Raw genomic sequence first — 9,501 nt, 5'->3', positions numbered from 1 at the left:
GATTTGTACATTTGTGAAATACATAACTTGTTGGACACAGTCACCTCTGATAACAGATCACTCTAAATTGTAATGTAGACATGCATTTTCTGTAAAGCTGCTTTGAAATAATGTAGGCTACGGTGGCCCAGTAGTGCACAACACAACGAAATTTAAAAAACAAACGGAATTAATCCACTACACAACGGAAATGAGTCACAACACAACGGAAATAAGCCACAACAACACAATGAAAAATGTACAACACAACGAAATAAAGCCGCAACTCAACGGAAATGCTCCCGACCACTAGAGGGCTCTCGGAGAGCAGATAAAGTTAGTTTTCCTTGCCATTGTACTATATAGTCGGCAGTCTTAATATATCAATACCACGATTAGTTTTAACATTATGTAACCATTGCATATAGATAAAATATACTTTAAAATCACCATGAATTAGCTGCATATTTATACTCAAGAATGCTTTGACTCGCCTACCACTGTGGTAGTACCACAGTGCATGATCCCTAAGGGAATGTCTGGCAATTCCACCAAGTGGTTAAAACGAATAATTTATTATAATATAATTTGATAAATAAAAACCATTTGGTGAATTGCAGGAAGTTATTGGCACAATTTCACCTAAGTCAGTCTGGTCACTAGGAACCTACCACAAGCTTTGGGACATGAAAAAAAAACTTTAGGTAAATTACAGTAGGCCTAGTGTTTTTATTAAAAAACAAACAGAGTGGTTTGCGTCTGTTAGCTCCGTATTTCTTTCTGTTTTTAATCTTTATTTACTATCATTCTGTGCTGTTTATATTGCCAATTATATCTTACTCATCACCACACATTAATCTGACATTGTTAGTTTCTATCTATCGTTATAACTAGCACAACACGCCCAGTAATTTCGCTAGCCGGCATGATGTTCGCGCCAGTCGGAGATCACTAAAATAAAAATAAAATTAAAGAGGTGTGTGAACTCGTAAGCACGATGTCAGGCACTGTAATTTGCTCTGGCCCTCTTCCTGTTCGCAGGAGTAATGAGATAGTTAGCAGATTGTCATCACTCAATGGCTGGTTGTCTAAGTGGTGTCCGCAAAAATAATTTAGAATTCATAGACAATTGGAAAAGTTTTTGGGGCAGACTTAGGGTTGCCACCTTCAGTGTGGCAAAATAAGGGACACCCATTCTCACCCCCCCCCCCCCCCCCCCCAAATGCTCAACTTTGACAAGTCATTTTTATTGTTATAATTGTGATTTCATAATATGTAGATATGAATCCAACTAAAAGCTATGGAAAATATGTATTTTAGTCAAATAGCAAATGGTGTAGCTCTGCAGCCATCTACTAAAGTGATAATTTCTTTACTTTTAAAACAGCATTTTCCAAAAGATGGGCAAAAATCTTACTCTAAACCATGTCAAATTATCTATATCCATGAACGTTAGAAATGTGGGTCTTTTATAAAGTGAATTTAACTTTTTTTTTTTTACTGTTTTTGTTTAAAAAAATATTTATTTATATAGCCTAAAGTAAAAAAATATATAATAAATCCTCCTAAAACTATAAATCCTAAAAAAAAAAAACTATTATGTTTCAAAATGACATTTTGTTGAAACAACTTTTTTCCCCCACACTAACATAAAAAATATGTATATTAATTTTTTTTGTAGATGTAGAAAGTGTTGTCAACCGTGCAAAGTCTCACATCATTTGGACAAATATAATGTTTTATTTATTTCAGCAAACGTCATTTGGGGTCAAAAAGACCCGAACAGCGCGCTACAAGGGGTTAAAAAACGTGCAGGTTTACAGCGCATGTTCACGAGACTCAGTCGCTATAGAAACAAAGGCGCTAAAATGCAATCACGCAATGAGCTTCTCTACTAAGAAATTGATTTCTTTATATTTGCTATTAGTATTATCCATACTGCAAAATCCTTATGTTTTTATTCAACTATATGTGGGCCTAATGTAAAATACGGGACAAATCGCGTCCCTTATTGATTTGATACGGGACGCATCATCTTACTTGTAAATACGGGACGATTCCGTATTTTAAGGGACGGGTGGCAACCCTAGGCAGACTTGACCTGTTGAAAAGAGATGGGATTCATCCCTCCTGGGATGGTGCTGCTCTTCTCTCTAGTAATTTGGCACATAGTCTTAGAGCTCAAACATGAAGCAGACAGACTGGCTAAGCCGACCGTCTGCTAGCTGTTTAACGTCACTGAGGTCAGATAATTCCGATCACATAGAGACTCTTTCACCAAGATATCATCATATTGAGACTGTGTCTGTTCCCCGATCTAGGAAATACAAAAAACCCAAACCCATTTAAAGGTGAACTACGCAGATTTTTTACCTTAACCGAACAGCTTCGGAGTCATTGGAATGGTTATATTACTTTTTTCGGGTTGAATGGTGGTCGTTTCGCACCCCCCTATCGCATGTGAGCAGAAAAAACACACTTGCAACTTTGAGCCGGCGGGCCGCCGGACGCGGCACCAGGAAGTATCGCTTGATATCAGGTCTCGCGATGTAAAGAATTGCTTTACGGCAAAAGAAATCTGCTAAAATGCTATCATTATTGCGCTCCCTCAAGCTGTTCGAACCCGAATGAAGACGACATTTTAAAGAATGTCCTAACCTTATATTTATTGAACATTTTATTCCTAAAAACTGTGAAAAATAAATTCTGGCTGTTTGTGAATGTAAAAGGTCTACAAAGTTTCAAAGATCAAAATGTATGATAATGCTATTATGATACGTTATTGTCGCTCGAAAGAAAGAACCGTTTCTGAACTGCCTGAAACGAGTCATCAGTAATTCCAGTCCGAATTCTTGTGCGAACCTTTGTAGGTTTGTAATGCATTTGCATAATGCCAGCCTATGGTCTCCATTGGCTGCCGGTGACCGTCATCTACTCAAACACAGCAGTTGTAGCTGAAGCCTGGAAGAGTTTGGTTCGTGTTGTTCATGTTGAGAAGACACTGTCTTTCTGTGCTGCCGAAGCAAATCCGCTTTAAAAGGTTGAGGACTCGGGCTCGAATTAATGCTGTAAAATCGACGTCATCGTTACAGTTTGTTTCACAGTGGCTGTTGGAACGAATTCCGAAATTCGAATATAATTCGAATATTAAATACTATTCGAATGCTGAAGTTACTATTCGAATATTGCTTTTTTTTTCTTTTCTTTTTTTCTTTTATTATATGATATCTTGCCTTTCTCGCCAACTTGGCTTACACAGGCATGTGAAAATGAAATGCTTTTGTTTCGTCTGATAAACAATTAAAAAATTGAATCGTAACACAATTGTGCGCGTTATCCACGCTGCATCGTCATAACAATACTGTCAATAATGGCGGCGAGCAATGTCTCCATGGAAACGGAGATCACCACTCCTGACAATTTGAGAAGCGATGTGTGGAAGGTGTTTGGATTTCAAATCATAAATGGGAAAATTAAATCACAAATAAAGTCTGAATGAAATATCACTCCTCAACTTGCAACCTTACTGTGCGTTCACACCGGACGCGAATAGCGCGTCAAATTCGCGCCTGCCGTGTCTAGTTATACACTTGACCACTTTTGTGTCCTTTCGCGCCTGACGCGCTATTCGCGTCCGGTGTGAACGCACCCTTAGGGCACATCTGACAACGCTACACCATGACAAGCTATAGGCGATCTGTCCAAGGAACCGCTGCTAAAACAGGCAAGAATGACTTATTTTCTTCTCTTCATCACGGGGCTTACCAGCTGTCTGCTGTCCTAGCCGCGCAACAATCACTGACAGAGTTGTGAAAATCTGACACAACATCAGACAACTGATCAGTGGAAAAATGTCCATTCAAGTTGCCAAATTAAAGTCATTCATTTTGTTCCGCTGTTTTATTGTTAATAAAAAAAACGCGATCACCCGTTTCTAAATGTTTATTGTAATGTTAGCTGTCTCTCTAGTGGACAGAACGTGTAACAACAACCAAATGCTATAGTGGCATTGACGATCCATAAGCCTGTGTAATGTCGCAAATATTAATAATAGGATGAATTTGAGCATTTAATATTCGAATATTATTCGAATATTAAATAAAATAAGGAATGGAATTCGAATAGTAGAGGAAGATTGACAGCCCTACTGCATCAAGTGCTGAGAAAGTCTCCGGAGCTAAAATTCAAATATAGCCAAATATAGGCCGTTTCTTTTCTGATTCACGCTGTAAGTGGTTGACCAATCAAAACAGACTAAGCCATCTGACCAATCAGAGCAGAGCAGGCTCTCGGAAAGAAGGGGTTTAGAGAGACCGGATCGTTTATTGAACACTGAGAAAACAGGTGATGCTGCACTGTATATTATGAGAAAAAAATGTTTAATATTTACCGTCTGCTTTGATGTCATTGATCTACTAGCCTCTGGTATCTGAGAGTCGCCAACAAGTTTTTCGGCAGTGTTGTCAAATATCTATTCCGAAGCTGTAGGGGGACCTCTATAGAGAAACAGCGAAGAAATTCCTGAAACTGCATAGCCCTGCTTTAAGTCTCCCACAGTCTACTACCTAATACAATCAAGCTTTGGATTTTGAACATGTCTGTTTTTGAATGTTAAAGGGGTCATGACATGTTTTTTTTTATTTTATTATTATGTTCCCTTAGGTGCAATTATAGTATTACTATAGTTTTTTTTTACAAAAAAACTTTTAAAATGTAGTGATTTATGACCTTTCGCCATGCTGTTTCTCATCCTCTGATTCAAACAGTCTGTTTTCGGGGTGTTTCCCCTTTAAGAGTTCAGTGTTAATGCCCACTGTTATGATTGGCTAACGTCAGTGCCTATGCATCAATTATTAACACCCCCAGCCAGAACATTTGCGGATTCGGCGCAACTGTTTAATAGCGGGTGATGCATGCGAAGCGATGGCTCTTGCAATGATAAAACCTTATATGTTTGAGCCGGAATCAGAGGAAAATTAACCATCACCACAACAACGAAGACTGGATCAGCCCGTGTCCACATGGAAAGTGAAACTATTTTGAATTAATAAAAAGATTGTAACCTGAGACACTTGAAAATGGATTATTGTTGCATAATTATCCTATAGCTTAATTTGCTAACAGTTTAACATTATTTAACTAATTCCAATGAAATGATAGGGTGTACCACGGACAAAAATGCATGCACAGGCAATCTTTGAAGATGCAGCATTGATAAAGGCAACATTTTTTATGTTCTATCACATGTAGGCCTACTAGAAAGGCGACATATTTTCAAGATTCTCTTATACAAATGTGTTTATATTAGCCATGATAAAAAGTAAGTTTGCGTCGTCGTTGTTGAGCCCAGAATAGTCGGCACGGACTTATCTTTGAGCAACAGTTTTCTGGCAAAGCCAGCATCATATTGGGATTTTTTCCTCAAAACAGTCATCCTTAAAATGTATAGAACAAACGCTTAAATTAACACTGCCGTGACTGGGACGTCCGCAAAAAATAAAGTGCATCCATTTTTCCCTGACGTCTGGATCTTTCGGCAGCGTATTCAAAGATGTTGTTTGTCCACAGCCAGGAACAGCACATCTGCGTGGCATCGTAATTTCCCTGTACACAGACCCACTCGCTGTCCGTCGACTGAACACTTGTGAGGCGCGCGGCACGCAGGGCGACAACGATATGAAATTAGCGTAGTTGTCTTGCGCTTAAAGCGTAGTTGTCTTGTGCTGGAGGCGGTCATATGCAAACGCTGGTACGTCACTTCGCACCGTGACGTCACTTCTTACCATGGATCCAGAACAGCAACAAAAGAACCGGAGCGGAAAAAAAAGTAGAAAGTGATAGTTTGTTCAGCGTTTAGTGGTCTGCCATCTTCCGCACAGTGTCTCGAACTACGCGCGTGCGTTACTCAGACGTCATCCCTCGAGACGTCATTCACGCGTTTTTTTCCCAATCATTTCCCAAGAATGATTTCTGAAGCTTTTCCCGCTGCTTTAGAGCTTCTTCGTACAGCAAGGTACTACACCAAACTGGACCTGCGATGCGCTTACAATCTGGTCCGTATCCGCGATGGAGATGAGTGGAAGACAGCTTTTTCTACGTGCACTGGGCACTATGAATACTTGGTCATGCCTTTCGGGCTGTCAAACAGTCCAGCTGTTTTCCAATCCTTTATTAATGATGTGTTCCGGGACATGCTCCAACGCCACGTCATCATCTACATTGACGACATTCTTATTTACTCAGACTCTCTTGAAGACCACATTCAGCACATCCGGGCGGTTCTCCAGAGGCTCATCACCAGCTTTACGCCAAGATTGAAAAGTGTGATTTCCACCAGACCTCCACGACTTTCCTGGGCTACATCATCAGTCCTGGGGGCGTGGCTATGGACGAAGGCAAGGTCAAGGCGGTGGTGGATTGGTCCCAGCCCACTACGTTGAAGGAGTTACAACGCTTCCTCGGGTTTGCAAACTTCTATCGCCGTTTCATTAGAGGATTCAGCATGGTGGCGATGCCTTTGACTGCACTGGTTCGTAAAGGCACTTCGCGTCTACCCTGGAATGAAGAGGCTACCCGGGCCTTTAGTCTTCTCAAGAAAGCTTTCCAACGCCAACACTGAGATCCCTCTAGACTGTCCTCCTGGGAGAATCCATGTTCACGAAGTCCTCCGTGAAAAGGTGTTGAAACTAGTTCATGCCCTTCCCCGTTCAGGACACCCAGGCATCACGGCCACCATTCATCTCCTGCAGAACCGCTTTTGGTGGTCAACATTGTCTAAGGACGCCAGCCGGTTCGTACAGCATTGCCCAACCTGCAACATTCAGAAGTCATCCCGTCTCTTGCCCGCCGGTTTACTTCATCCACTACCCATTCCACAACAACCTTGGTCCCATATAGCCATCGATTTTATCACGGATCTACCGCCCTCCGACAGACACACCACCATTCTGACTGTAATCGATCGCTTTTCCAAGGCATGCCGCCTCATTCCTCTCAGTAAGCTTCCCACAGCCCTGCAGACCGCGGAGCATCTCTGCAATCTGGTGTTCCGGTTCTATGGTTTACCCGAGGACATCGTCTCGGACAGGGGTCCCCAGTTCACCTCTCGCGTTTGGGCCGCATTCTTCCAAACGTTGCAAGTTAACGTGAGCCTTACCTCCGGCTACCATCCTCAGGCTAATGGTCAGGTCGAACGCCTCAATCAAGAGATCTCTCGTTTCCTCCGGTCCTACTGCCAACTCCATCAAAGGGACTGGAGCCGGTACCTTATGTGGGCGGAGTATGCTCAAAATTCCATCCGTAAGCACTCCGCAGGCTTGGCGCCTTTCCAATGCGTCCCACTAATGTCCCCGCAGTAAACGACTGGCTGAGTCGAAGTGAGGAAACCTGGAATCTGGCTCACACTCACCTTCAGCGGGCGGTCAATCGTGGAAAGGGGCAGGCTGACCGTCATCGCCGTCCCAACCCAGAGTATCAGCCAGGTCAATGGGTATGGTTATCTACTCGGAACCTTCGTCTTGGGCTTCCCAGCAAAAAGCTCAGTCCCAGGTTTATGGGTCCATTCAAGATCATCCGCCGGATAACTCCTGTATCCTTTCGCCTTGCTCTGCCCAGACATCTTCGCATCTCCCCCACGTTCCATGTCTCATTGCTCAAACCTGCCACACCCCCCGAGGAGGAGAGAGGGGATTCCGTTGATCATTCATCTCAAGCCATCGTTGTGGAGGGAGAGGAGGCCTATTGCGTCAATCAACTGCTGGATTCCAGACGCCGGGGGGGACATTAGCAGTATTTGGTTGACTGGGAGGGTTTCAGCCCAGAGGAACGGTCTTGGGTCAGCTCAGGTGACATTCTGGATCCCTTGCTCATTCAAGAATTTGTAACGAATGGGCCAGAATCATGATTCTATTTCTCTTTGCAAAAATCCACATTCCTTCGTGCTGCCACCCTCTGAACTCAGATATGTAAATCAAGACTCACAAGAACCTAAATTACCACCATGGCTCCGCCGTGGCTGGATTCCGAGTGTCTCTTGACACCTTTACGACTCGGGAATGACCACGCAACACAGGACAGACACCCCCAGATCTTGATTACCGAGCTTCAAAGGCTACAGACACTCTCTCTCTTCACCCCAAGAAAGGGGGAAGGACGGTGCAACGTACACACACACACATACCAAGACAATGCTCATCCACAGACTTTTCTCACTGAAAACTACCTTTTAAATGTATGAAATGTATCTCGTTGTGTGGTTAAATGTATGTACATGTGATATTAGAAGTAGCTCTGAGGCATGCAGGGTGAGAACCAAACTCTATATGCCCATAAATCCAAACAATCCTATATCTCTGTGTTCCGGACTTGCAAAATTGTCGTTTGTGGTGTCTGTAGAATTGTAAAAACCCGACGGCGTCGAATCTCGACGACAAATCACAAAAAGACGCATTATTTCAGAAATACCATCTTTCTGAGAATAAATGCTCAATTTTGACATCGCTCTAAATTATGTAAGGAGGGTTGGACGATTCAAACAAAGAACGTCTTTCCCGCCTCCGTTTCGGAACAACGATTGGCCCAGCCACGAAAAATAGGTGTGACCCAGTCGCCTTTAAAGTCAAGCCTCTGCCGTTATTCTTGGCACTCCGCCAAAGAGAAGAATCTACTCATCTTCACGAGAAAACTCCGCCAAGGAGCTTCTTCGTTTTATTTTCTGAAAACTTCGTTTTCATCTTAGGCTTTTCTTTATTTCCGTCTGAGTTCAGTCATCTTTCGGTAAAGTGTTACATTCGTGTGAGCGGCCGAAATTGCGCAACACCTGCGTCAGGAAGGAACTCCGGGAAACTGCAGGACAATTTGAAATCAGCACACACACCTCTGAGAGCCGGATTTAAGCAAGTATTTTATCTCACGATTGAAACTGCTGTTTAAAGGTTGTCGAGAATATTCCTGCGAATATTTTAATACATACTTGGGGTCTCTTTGGAAAGTAACTGAATTGAAAATTGTCACTCTATCTCTCTCTCTCTCTCACTCGCTCCCTGATTCATTCTCTTATTCTTTCTCTCTCTCCCCTCATATTATTTGTTAATTTGATTTATTTCGTTGGTACCTTATGTGTTTTGTTTTACTATATATATATGCATATTTACTCCGTGTGAAATTGTAGTTTTGTATTCTTTAGTCTGTTTTATTAAAATCCAATAATTGCATTGAAGATTGAATCTGTTATTTGCTCACAAACTCAAAAGTCAATGAAGCGCAAGATCTAACGTTAACTAAGCTTTATTGTGTATTATTTAAGTAATACAAACTGTACAAACATAGGAACTCTTAATTGTCCTGATCAGATGCTTAATTTTCCTAGGAAGTACGTTTATTGATGTAGGATAAGGAAATCTGAGTTTTAGTTTGCCGGACAAACAAAAATGCCAGATAACTAAACTAAATTGATAAAGGTTATGTGTACATGATTAAATATCCCCTTTATTGGGAAGGTTAATATCTTAAGATAACAAGCAA

The sequence above is a fragment of the Phoxinus phoxinus genome (assembly GCF_949152265.1).
Source record: "Phoxinus phoxinus genome assembly, chromosome: 15".
Classification (NCBI taxonomy): Eukaryota; Metazoa; Chordata; class Actinopteri; order Cypriniformes; family Leuciscidae; genus Phoxinus; species Phoxinus phoxinus.
Note: the sequence above shows the minus strand (reverse complement) of the source record.